This window comes from Anomaloglossus baeobatrachus, chromosome 11 (genome assembly GCF_048569485.1).
Source record: "Anomaloglossus baeobatrachus isolate aAnoBae1 chromosome 11, aAnoBae1.hap1, whole genome shotgun sequence".
Lineage (NCBI taxonomy): Eukaryota > Metazoa > Chordata > Amphibia > Anura > Aromobatidae > Anomaloglossus > Anomaloglossus baeobatrachus.
Genome location: NC_134363.1, coordinates 3,747,273 through 3,760,612, shown reverse-complemented (window position 1 = coordinate 3,760,612; position 13,340 = coordinate 3,747,273). Strand labels below are relative to the sequence as shown.

Sequence of the window (13,340 nt, the reverse complement as noted above, 5' to 3'; positions counted from 1 at the left end):
AGCCGTGTATCTAATCCTCTCCTGTGTGATACTGTCTGCTGAGCCGTGTATCTAATCCTCTCCTGTGTGATACTGTCTGCTGAGCCGTGTATCTAATCCTCTCCTGTGTGATACTGTCTGCTGAGCCGTGTATCTAATCCTCTCCTGTGTGATACTGTCTGCTGAGCCGTGTATCTAATCCTCTCCTGTGTGATACTGTCTGCTGAGCCGTGTATCTAATCCTCTCCTGTGTGATACTGTCTGCTGAGCCGTGTATCTAATCCTCTCCTGTGTGATACTGTCTGCACAGCTGTGTATCTAATCCTCTCCTGTGTGATACTGTGTGCTGAGCCGTGTATCTAATCCTCTCCTGTGTGATACTGTCTGCTGTGCCGTGTATCTAATCCTCTCCTGTGTGATACTGTCTGCTGTGCCGTGTATCTAATCCTCTCCTGTGTGATACTGCTGAGCCGTGTATCTAATCCTCTCCTGTGTGATACTGTCTGCTCAGCTGTCCCGGAAAGTCTGGATCTCATTTCACAAGAGGTGATGAAAGCAGAGGACGATTCAGACCCTAAATTAGGAGGCAGAAAAGTGATGAAAGGAACATGGAAAACATCAGCCAGGAATATCCTGCCCCATACACCGGGCACTACCACCTATCAGAGCCTGGAGGTTATATCAGCACTGGAGCGTTATAAGAGGGGCTGATATCAGTCACATATGTAATGTCTGGGGTTATATCAGCACTGGAGCATTATAAGAGGGGCTGATATCAGTCACATGTGTAATGTCTGGGGTTATATCAGCACTGGAGCGTTATAAGAGGAGCTGATATCAGTCACATATGTAATGTCTGGGGTTATATCAGCACTGGAGCGTTATACGAGGGGCTGATATCAGTCACATATGTAATGTCTGGGGTTATATCAGCACTGGAGCGTTATAAGAGGGTCTGATATCAGTCACATATGTAATGTCTGGGGTTATATCAGCACTGGAGCGTTATAAGAGGGTCTGATATCAGTCACATATGTAATGTCTGGGGTTATATCAGCACTGGAGCGTTATAAGAGGGGCTGATATCAGTCACATATGTAATGTCTGGGGTTATATCAGCACTGGAGCGTTATAAGAGGAGCTGATATCAGTCACATATGTAATGTCTGGGGTTATATCAGCACTGGAGCGTTATAAGAGGGGCTGATATCAGTCACATATGTAATGTCTGGGGTTATATCAGCACTGGAGCGTTATAAGAGGGGCTGATATCAGTCACATATGTAATGTCTGGAGTTTATATCAGCACTGGAGCATTATAAGAGGGGCTGATATAAGTCACATATGTAATGTCTGGGGTTATATCAGCACTGGAGTGTTATAAGAGGGGCTGATATCAGTCACATATGTAATGTCTGGGGTTATATCAGCACTGGAGCATTATAAGAGGGGCTGATATCAGTCACATATGTAATGTCTGGGGTTATATCAGCACTGGAGTGTTATAAGAGGGGCTGATATCAGTCACATATGTAATGTCTGGGGTTATATCAGCACTGGAGCATTATAAGAGGGGCTGATATCAGTCACATATGTAATGTCTGGGGTTATATCAGCACTGGAGCGTTATAAGAGGGGCTGATATCAGTCACATATGTAATGTCTGGGGTTATATCAGCACTGGAGCATTATAAGAGGGGCTGATATCAGTCACATATGTAATGTCTGGGGTTATATCAGCACTGGAGTGTTATAAGAGGGGCTGATATCAGTCACATATGTAATGTCTGGGGTTATATCAGCACTGGAGCATTATAAGAGGGGCTGATATCAGTCACATATGTAATGTCTGGGGTTATATCAGCACTGGAGCGTTATAAGAGGGGCTGATATCAGTCACATATGTAATGTCTGGGGTTATATCAGCACTGGAGCATTATAAGAGGGGCTGATATCAGTCACATATGTAATGTCTGGGGTTATATCAGCACTGGAGCGTTATAAGAGGGGCTGATATCAGTCACATATGTAATGTCTGGGGTTATATCAGCACTGGAGCGTTATAAGAGGGGCTGATATCAGTCACATGTGTAATGTCTGGGGGTTATATCAGCACTGGAGCATTATAAGAGGGGCTGATATCAGTCACATATGTAATGTCTGGGGTTATATCAGCACTGGAGAGTTATAAGAGGGGCTGATATCAGTCACATGTGTAATGTCTGGAGGTTATATCAGCACTGGAGCGTTATAAGAGGGGCTGATATCAGTCACATATGTAATGTCTGGGGTTATATCAGCACTGGAGCGTTATAAGAGGGGCTGATATCAGAGTATCAGCACTTGAGATACATTATAGAGCGTTATACTCTTCTCTACCTTTTGTTACTAAGCAAACCACAGCGAGCCCCCCCCCCCCCACCTCTGCACAGAATGTATCTGTTGCCCTCATGTAGTCCGTGTTGTGGAGTCGTCGGGGGCAGTTCGGGGGTCACCGTTCACCATCTGAGAGAAAGGCAGCAGAAGCAGATGGTGGGAATTGCAGGATGAGGTGGATGTGGGGGGACAAGTCATGGGGGGTGCAGAACTCTCACCCGTCGTTCAGTACCAGACAATCAAAATCAATTGCAGTTAACATTTTATTTCCTATGATCCGAGGCTCCAATAATCAGTGCAGCCGGCGCTCACCTCTAGTGTCTCTGCAGGGGGCAGTCCTCAGGAAGAGGGGGATGCAGAGCTCCTCGGGGGCAGTCCGCAGGAAGAGGGGGATGCAGAGCTCCTCGGGGGCAGTCCGCAGGAAGAAAGGGATGCAGAGCTCCTCGGGGGGCAGTCCTCAGGAAGAAAGGGATGCAGAGCTCCTCGGGGGCAGTCCGCAGGAAGAGGGGGATGCGGAGCTCCTCGGGGGCAGTCCGCAGGAAGAGGGGGATGCGGAGCTCCTCGGGGGCAGTCCGCAGGAAGAGGGGGATGCGGAGCTCCTCGGGGGCAGTCCGCAGGAAGAGGGGGATGCGGAGCTCCTCGGGGGCAGTCCGCAGGAAGAGGGGGATGCGGAGCTCCTCGGGGGCAGTCCGCAGGAAGAGGGGGATGCGGAGCTCCTCGGGGGCAGTCCGCAGGAAGAGGGGGATGCGGAGCTCCTCGGGGGCAGTCCGCAGGAAGAGGGGGATGCGGAGCTCCTCAGGGGCAGTCCTGAGTGGAGGGGGATAGGATGGCAGAGTCCAATCCTGCAGGTCACAGAAAGAAGGCAGCGATGTGATTGGTCACTCCGGGCACACACATAAGGCCAGCCTCCAGATCCAGCCTTTCAGAGGGTCGGCCGGACCCCTCCTCTCGGCAGTTGTGGGCGGGCTCTTCGCACACTTGTCCATTATACGGCGGGTGCCAGTGTCCTGGCCGGGGTCAGCTCCGGGGGTCTTCATACAGCTGGTGAGCTGGGTCTGGAGGGGGCCTCTGCTGGAGGGACCTGCAGGGGTCTGAGCTGTGGGGCCATCGCTGACAAGTTGGGGGGCTCCAGTGAGACAGACACACCCCCCCCGAATCACAGTCTATGAGGAAGGTGTGGTGGGAGGAAGACATGGCCGCCTCACGCTGACGGCTGACACAATCTGCGGGAGAAGAAAGCGGAGTCAGACGAAGGCAGAACCTCCCCGGAGGTCCAAATAATGAGGAGGAGGAGGCCCATACCCCACCAATATCCGATATACAGGAATATAATATACACCCCCAGCCCCCCAATATCCCACACACAGGAATATAATATACACCTGTCCCCCCCCCCAATATCCGACATACAGGAATATAATATGCACCTGCCCCCCCCAATATCCGACACACAGGAATATAATATACACATGTCCCCCCCCAATATCCCACACACAGGAATATAATATACACCTGTCCCCCCCAATATCCCACACACAGGAATATAATATACTAATATACACCTGTGCCCCCCCCCAATATCCGACATACAGGAATATAATATACACCTGTCCCCCCCAATATCCCACACACAGGAATATAATATACTAATATACACCTGTGTCCCCCCCCCCAATATCCGACATACAGGAATATAATATACACCTGTCCCCCCAATATCCCACACACAGGAATATAATATGCACCTGCCCCCCCCCCCAATATCCGACATACTGGAATATAATATACACCTGTCCCCCCCAATATCAGACATACAGGAATATAATATACACCTGTCCCTCCCCCAATATCCGACACACAAACATAATATACACCTATCCCCCCCAATATCAGACACACAGTAATAATAATATACACCTCTCCCCCCAAATATCCGACATACAGGAGTATAATATACACCTGACCCCCCCAATATCCCCACAGCACAGGAATATAATATACTAATATACACCTGTCCCCCCCCCCCCCAATATCCGGCATACAGGAATATAATATACACCTGACCCCCCCAATATCCCACACACAGGAATATAATATACTAATATACAACCTGTCCCCCCCCCCAATATACCACACACAGGAATATAATATACACCTGTCCCCCCAATATCCCACACACAGGAATATAATATACACCTGTCCCCCCAATATCCCACACACAGGATATAATATACTAATATACACCTGTCCCCCCCCCCCCAATATCCGACATAACAGGAATATAATATACACATGTCCCCCCCAATATCCCACACACAGGAATATAATATACTAATATACACCTGTCCCCCCCCCCAATATCCCACACACAGGAATATAATATATACCTGTCCCCCCCAATATCCCACACACAGGAATATAATATACACCTGTCCCCCCCCCCAATATCCCACACACAGGAATATAACATACACCTGTCCCCCCCCCAATATCCCACACACAGGAATATAATATATACCTGTCACCCCAATATCCCACACACAGGAATATAATATACACCTGTCCCCCCCCCCCCCAATATCCGACATACAGGAATATAATATACACCTGTCCCCCCCCCAATATCCCACACACAGGAATATAATATACTAATATACACCTGTCCCCCCCCCCCCAATATCCCACACACAGGAATATAATATATACCTGGCCCCCCCCCCAATATCCCACACACAGGAATATAATACTACACTTGTCCCCCCCCCAATATCCGACATACTGGAATATAATATACACCTGTCCCCCCCCAATATCCGACACACAAATATAATATACACCTGTCCCCCCCAATATCCGACACACAGGAATATAATATACACCTGTCCCCCCCCCAATATCCGACATACAGGAATATAATATACACCTGTCCCCCTAATATCCCACGCACAGGAATATAATATACTAATATACACCTGTCCCCCCCCCCCCAATATCCGACATACAGGAATATAATATACACCTGCCCCCCCAATATCCCCACACACAGGAATATAATATACTAATATACACCTGTGTCCCCCCCCCAATATCCGACATACAGGAATATAATATACACCTGTCCCCCCCAATATCCCACACACAGGAATATAATATACTAATATTACACCTGTGTCCCCCCCCAATATCCGACATACAGGAATATAATATACACCTGTCCCCCCAATATCCCACACACAGGAATATAATATTGCACCTGCCCCCCCCCCCCCCAATATCCGACATACTGGAATATAATATACACCTGTCCCCCCCCAATATCAGACACACAGGAATATAATATACACCTCTCCCCCCAAATATCCGACATACAGGAGTATAATATACACCTGACCCCCCCAATATCCCACAGACAGGAATATAATATACTAATATACACCTGTCCCCCCCCCCCCCAATATCCGACATACAGGAATATAATATACACCTGTCCCCCCAATATCCCACACACAGGAATATAATATACACCTGTCCCCCCCCAATATCCCACACACAGGAATATAATATACTAATATACACCTGTCCCCCCCCCCCCCAATATCCGACATACAGGAATATAATATACACCTGTCCCCCCAATATCCCACACACAGGAATATAATATACACCTGTCCCCCCCAATATCCCACACACAGGAATATAATATACTAATATACACCTGTCCCCCCCCCAATATCCCACACACAGGAATATAATATATACCTGTCCCCCCGATATCGCACACACAGGAATATAATATACTAATATACACCTGTCCCCCCCCCCCAATATCCGACATACAGGAATATAATATGCACCTGTCCCCCCCAATATCCCACAGCACAGGAATATAATATGCACCTGCCCCCCCCCCCAATATCCGACACACAAATATAATATACACCTGTCCCCCCCCAATATCCGACACACAGGAATATAATATACACCTGTCCCCCCCAATATCCCACACACAAGGAATATAATATGCACCTGCCCCCCCCCCAATATCCGACACACAAATATAATATACACCTGTCCCCACCCAATATCCGACACACAGGAATATAATATACACCTGTCCCCCCCCCAATATCAGACATACAGGAATATAAATATACACCTGTTCCCCCCAATATCCGACACACAAATATAATATACACCTGTCCCCCCCCAATATACGACACACAGGAATATAATATACACCTGTCCCCCCCCAATATCCGACATACAGGAATATAATATACACCTGTCCCCCCAATATCCCACACACAGGAATATAATATACACCTGTCCCCCCAATATCCCACACACAGGAATATAATATACGAATATACACCTGTCCCCCCCCCCCCCCCCAATATCCGACATACAGGAATATAATATACACCTGTCCCCCCCCAATATCCCACACACAGGAATATAATATACTAATATACACCTGTCCCCCCCCCCCCAATATCCCACACACAGGAATATAATATATACCTGGCCCCCCCAATATCCCACACACAGGAATATAATATGCACCTGCCCCCCCCCAATATCCGACACACAAATATAATATACACCTGTCCCCCCCCAATATCCGACACACAAATATAATATACACCTATACACCTGTCCCCCCCCAATATCCGACACACAAATATAATATACACCTGTCCCCCCAATATCCCACACACAGGAATATAAATATACTAATATACACCTGTCCCCCCCCCCCAATATCCGACATACAGGAATATAATATACACCTGTCCCCTCCAATATCCCACACAGGAATATAATATACACCTGTCCCCCCCAATATCCCACACACAAGAATATAATATGCACACTGCCCCCCCCCCAATATCCGACACACAAATATAATATACACCTGTCCCCCCCCAATATCCGACACACAAATATAATATACACCTGCCCCCCCCCCAATATCCGACACAACAGGAATATAATATACACCTGTCCCCCCCAATATCCGACATACAGGAATATAACATACACCTGTCCCCCCAATATCCCACACACAGGAATATAATATACTAATATACACCTGTCCACCCCCCCCCCCCCAATATCCCACACACAGGAATATAATATATACCTGGCCCCCCCAATATCCGACATACAGGAATATAATATACACCTGTCCCCCCAAATATCCCACACACAGGAATATAATATGCACCTGCCTCCCCCCCCCAATATCCGACATACTGGAATATAATATACACCTGTCCCCCCCCAATATCCGACACACAGGAATATAATATACACCTGCCCCCCCCCCCAATATCAGACATACAGGAATATAATATACACTTGTCCCCCCCCCCAATATCAGACATACAGGGAATATAATATACACCTGTCCCCCCCCAAATATCCGACACACAAATATAATATACACCTGTCCCCCCCCAAATATCCGACACACAGGAATATAATATACACCTGTCCCCCCCAATATCCAACATACAGGAATATGATATACACCTGTCCCCCCCCCCCAATATCCGACATACAGGAATATAATATACACCTGTCCCCCCCCAATATCAGACGTACAGTAATATAATATACACCTGTCCCCTCCCAATATCAGACGTACAGTAATATAATATACACCTGTCCCCCCCAAAATCCGACACACAGTAATATAATATACACCTGTCCCCCCAAAATCCGACACACAGTAATATAATATACACCTGTACCCCCCCCAATATCAGACATACAGGAATATAATATACACCTGTCCCCCCCAATATCAGACATACAGGAATATAATATACACTTGTCCCCACCCCCCAATATCCGACACACAGGAATATAATATACACCTGTCCCCCCCCAATATCAGACATACAGGAATATAATATACACTTGTCCCCCCTCCCCCGGTACCAGCGGCCTCCTGCAGGTTGTACTTTCAGGCACATGGTCCCTGGTGTCCCGGATGATCCTGGATTTTATGCTCTGGTCCCGGTGGATTGCTCCAATCAGCAAGCAGGGGGGGGGGGGTGGGGGGGGGGGGGCCCGGATGTCACAGCAGCCGCAGAACCCAGAATCTCAGCCCAGAAATGAAACATTTGTGTTTGTAGTCACAACAGCGACAGCAACAAAGGAGCGACCTCCCCCCGGGGCCCAGAGCGGACACTGCGGATACTGGCCCCGTGCACCCCGGTACTCCGCCACACAGTATCACACAGGACAGGATTAGATACACGGCTCAGCAGACAGTATCACACAGGACAGGATTAAATACACGGCTCAGCAGACAGTATCACACAGGACAGGATTAGATACACGGCTCAGCAGACAGTATCACACAGGACAGGATTAGATACACGGCTCAGCAGACAGTATCACACAGGAGAGGATTAGATACACAGCTCAGCAGACAGTATCACACAGGAGAGGATTAGATACACGGCTCAGCAGACAGTATTAACACAGGACAGGATTAGATACACAGCTCAGCAGACAGTATCACAGGACAGGATTAGATACACAGCTCAGCAGACAGTATCACACAGGAGAGGATTAGATACACAGCTCAGCAGACAGTATCACACAGGAGAGGATTAGATACACAGCTCAGCAGACAGTATCACACAAGAGAGGATTAGATACACAGCTCAGCAGACAGTATCACACAGGAGAGGATTAGATACACAGCTCAGCAGACAGTATCACACAGGAGAGGATTAGATACACGGCTCAGCAGACAGTATCACACAGGAGAGGATTAGATACACGGCTCAGCAGACAGTATCACACAGGAGAGGATTAGATACACGGCTCAGCAGACAGTATCACACAGGAGAGGATTAGATACACGGCTCAGCAGACAGTATCACACAGGAGAGGATTAGATACACAGCTCAGCAGACAGTATCACACAGGAGAGGATTAGATACACAGCTCAGCAGACAGTATCACACAGGAGAGGATTAGATACACAGCTCAGCAGACAGTATCACACAGGAGAGGATTAGATACACAGCTCAGCAGACAGTATCACACAGGAGAGGATTAGATACACGAGCTCAGCAGACAGTATCACACAGGATAGGATTAGATACACGGCTCAGCAGACAGTATCACACAGGATAGGATGAGATACACAGCTCAGCAGACAGTATCACACAGGAGAGGATTAGATACACGGCTCAGCAGACAGTATCACACAGGAGAGGATTAGATACACAGCTCAGCAGACAGTATCACACAGCACACAGGAGAGGATTAGATACACAGCTCAGCAGACAGTATCACACAGGAGAGGATTAGATACACGGCTCAGCAGACAGTATCACACAGGATAGGATTAGATACACGGCTCAGCAGACAGTATCACACAGGAGAGGATTAGATACACAGCTCAGCAGACAGTATCACACAGGAGAGGATTAGATACACGGCTCAGCAGACAGTATCACACAGGAGAGGATTAGATACACAGCTCAGCAGACAGTATCACACAGGAGAGGATTAGATACACGGCTCAGCAGACAGTATCACACAGGAGAGGATTAGATACACGGCTCAGCAGACAGTATCACACAGGAGAGGATTAGATACACAGCTCAGCAGACAGTATCACACAGGAGAGGATTAGATACACAGCTCAGCAGACAGTATCACACAGGAGAGGATTAGATACACAGCTCAGCAGACAGTATCACACAGGAGAGATTAGATACACAGCTCAGCAGACAGTATCACACAGGAGAGGATTAGATACACAGCTCAGCAGACAGTATCACACAGGAGAGGATTAGATACACGGCTCAGCAGACAGTATCACACAGGATAGGATTAGATACACGGCTCAGCAGACAGTATCACACAGGAGAGGATTAGATACACAGCTCAGCAGACAGTATCACACAGGAGAGGATTAGATACACAGCTCAGCAGACAGTATCACACAGGAGAGGATTAGATACACAGGCTCAGCAGACAGTATCACACAGGAGAGGATTAGATACACGGCTCAGCAGACAGTATCACACAGGAGAGGATTAGATACACAGCTCAGCAGACAGTATCACACAGGAGAGGATTAGATACACGGCTCAGCAGACAGTATCACACAGGAGAGGATTAGATACACGGCTCAGCAGACAGTATCACACAGGAGAGGATTAGATACACAGGCTCAGCAGACAGTATCACACAGGAGAGGATTAGATACACGGCTCAGCAGACAGTATCACACAGGAGAGGATTAGATACACGGCTCAGCAGACAGTATCACACAGGAGAGGATTAGATACACGGCTCAGCAGACAGTATCACACAGGAGAGGATTAGATACACAGCTCAGCAGACAGTATCACACAGGAGAGGATTAGATACACGGCTCAGCAGACAGTATCACACAGGAGAGGATTAGATACACGGCTCAGCAGACAGTATCACACAGGAGAGGATTAGATACACGGCTCAGCAGACAGTATCACACAGGAGAGGATTAGATACACGGCTCAGCAGACAGTATCACACAGGAAGGATTAGATACACGGCTCAGCAGACAGTATCACACAGGACAGGATTAGATACACGGCTCAGCAGACAGTATCACACAGGACAGGATTAGATACACGGCTCAGCAGACAGTATCACACAGGAGAGGATTAGATACACGGCTCAGCAGACAGTATCACACAGGAGAGGATTAGATACACGGCTCAGCAGACAGTATCACACAGGAGAGGATTAGATACACGGCTCAGCAGACAGTATCACACAGGAGAGGATTAGATACACAGCTCAGCAGACAGTATCACACAGGAGAGGATTAGATACACGGCTCAGCAGACAGTATCACACAGGAGAGGATTAGATACACGGCTCAGCAGACAGTATCACACAGGAGAGGATTAGATACACGGCTCAGCAGACAGTATCATCACACAGGAGAGGATTAGATACACGGCTCAGCAGACAGTATCACACAGGAGAGGATTAGATACACAGCTCAGCAGACAGTATCACACAGGAGAGGATTAGATACACGGCTCAGCAGACAGTATCACACAGGAGAGGATTAGATACACGCTCAGCAGACTGTATCACACAGGAGAGGATTAGATACACGGCTCAGCAGACTGTATCACACAGGAGAGGATTGAGATACACGGCTCAGCAGACAGTATCACACAGGAGAGGATAAAATTACACGGCTCAGCAGACAGTATCACACAGGATAGGATTAGATACACGGCTCAGCAGACAGTATCACACAGGAGAGGATTAGATACACAGCTCAGCAGACAGTATCACACAGGAGAGGATTAGATACACGGCTCAGCAGACAGTATCACACAGGAGGAGGATTAGATACACAGCTCAGCAGATAGTATCACACAGGAGAGGATTAGATACACGGTTCAGCAGACAGTATCACACAGGAGAGGATTAGATACACAGCTCAGCAGACAGTATCACACAGGAGAGGATTAGATACACAGCTCAGCAGACAGTATCACACAGGAGAGGATTAGATACACGGTTCAGCAGACAGTATCACACAGGAGAGGATTAGATACACGGCTCAGCAGACAGTATCACACAGGAGAGGATTAGATACACGGCTCAGCAGACAGTATCACACAGGAGAGGATTAGATACACGGCTCAGCAGACAGTATCACACAGGAGAGGATTAGATACACAGCTCAGCAGACAGTATCACACAGGAGAGGATTAGATACACGGCTCAGCAGACAGTATCACACAGGAGAGGATTAGATACACGGTTCAGCAGACAGTATCACACAGGAGGATTAGATACACAGCTCAGCAGACAGTATCACACAGGAGAGGATTAGATACACAGCTCAGCAGACAGTATCACACAGGAGAGGATTAGATACACGCTCAGCAGACAGTATCACACAGGAGAGGATTAGATACACAGCTCAGCAGACAGTATCACACAGGAGAGGATTAGATACACAGCTCAGCAGACAGTATCACACAGGAGAGGATTAGATACACAGCTCAGCAGACAGTATCACACAGGAGAGGATTAGATACACGGCTCAGCAGACAGTATCACACAGGAGAGGATTAGATACACGGCTCAGCAGACAGTATCACACAGGAGAGGATTAGATACACGGCTCAGCAGACAGTATCACACAGGAGAGGATTAGATACACAGCTCAGCAGACAGTATCACACAGGAGAGGATTAGATACACAGCTCAGCAGACAGTATCACACAGGAGAGGATTAGATACACGGCTCAGCAGACAGTATCACACAGGAGAGGATTAGATACACGGCTCAGCAGACAGTATCACACAGGAGAGGATTAGATACACGGCTCAGCAGACAGTATCACACAGGAGAGGATTAGATACACGGCTCAGCAGACAGTATCACACAGGAGAGGATTAGATACACGGTTCAGCAGACAGTATCACACAGGAGGATTAGATACACAGCTCAGCAGACAGTATCACACAGGAGAGGATTAGATACACAGCTCAGCAGACAGTATCACACAGGAGAGGATTAGATACACAGCTCAGCAGACAGTATCACACAGGAGAGGATTAGATACACGGTTCAGCAGACAGTATCACACAGGAGAGGATTAGATACACGGCTCAGCAGACAGTATCACACAGGAGAGGATTAGATACACGGCTCAGCAGACAGTATCACACAGGACAGGATTAGATACACGGCTCAGCAGACAGTATCACACAGGACAGGATTAGATACACGGCTCAGCAGACAGTATCACACAGGACAGGATTAGATACACGGCTCAGCAGACAGTATCACACAGGACAGGATTAGATACACGGCTCAGCAGACAGCATCACACAGGAGAGGATTAGATACACGGCTCAGCAGACAGTATCACACAGGAGAGGATTACATACACGGCTCAGCAGACAGTATCACACAGGAGAGGATTAGA

General features: G+C 47.8%; 1 long non-coding RNA gene across 1 annotated transcript; it reads right to left on the bottom strand.

Moving 5' to 3' along the window:
* Nucleotides 1-2,604: 2,604 nt before the first annotated feature.
* LOC142255964 (uncharacterized) lies at nucleotides 2,605-8,396 on the bottom strand. Its single transcript, XR_012727460.1, has 2 exons — nucleotides 8,302-8,396; nucleotides 2,605-3,578 (listed from the first exon to the last, which is right to left on the bottom strand). It is a non-coding gene; the product is annotated as an uncharacterized LOC142255964 (long non-coding RNA).
* Nucleotides 8,397-13,340: the final 4,944 nt, after the last annotated feature.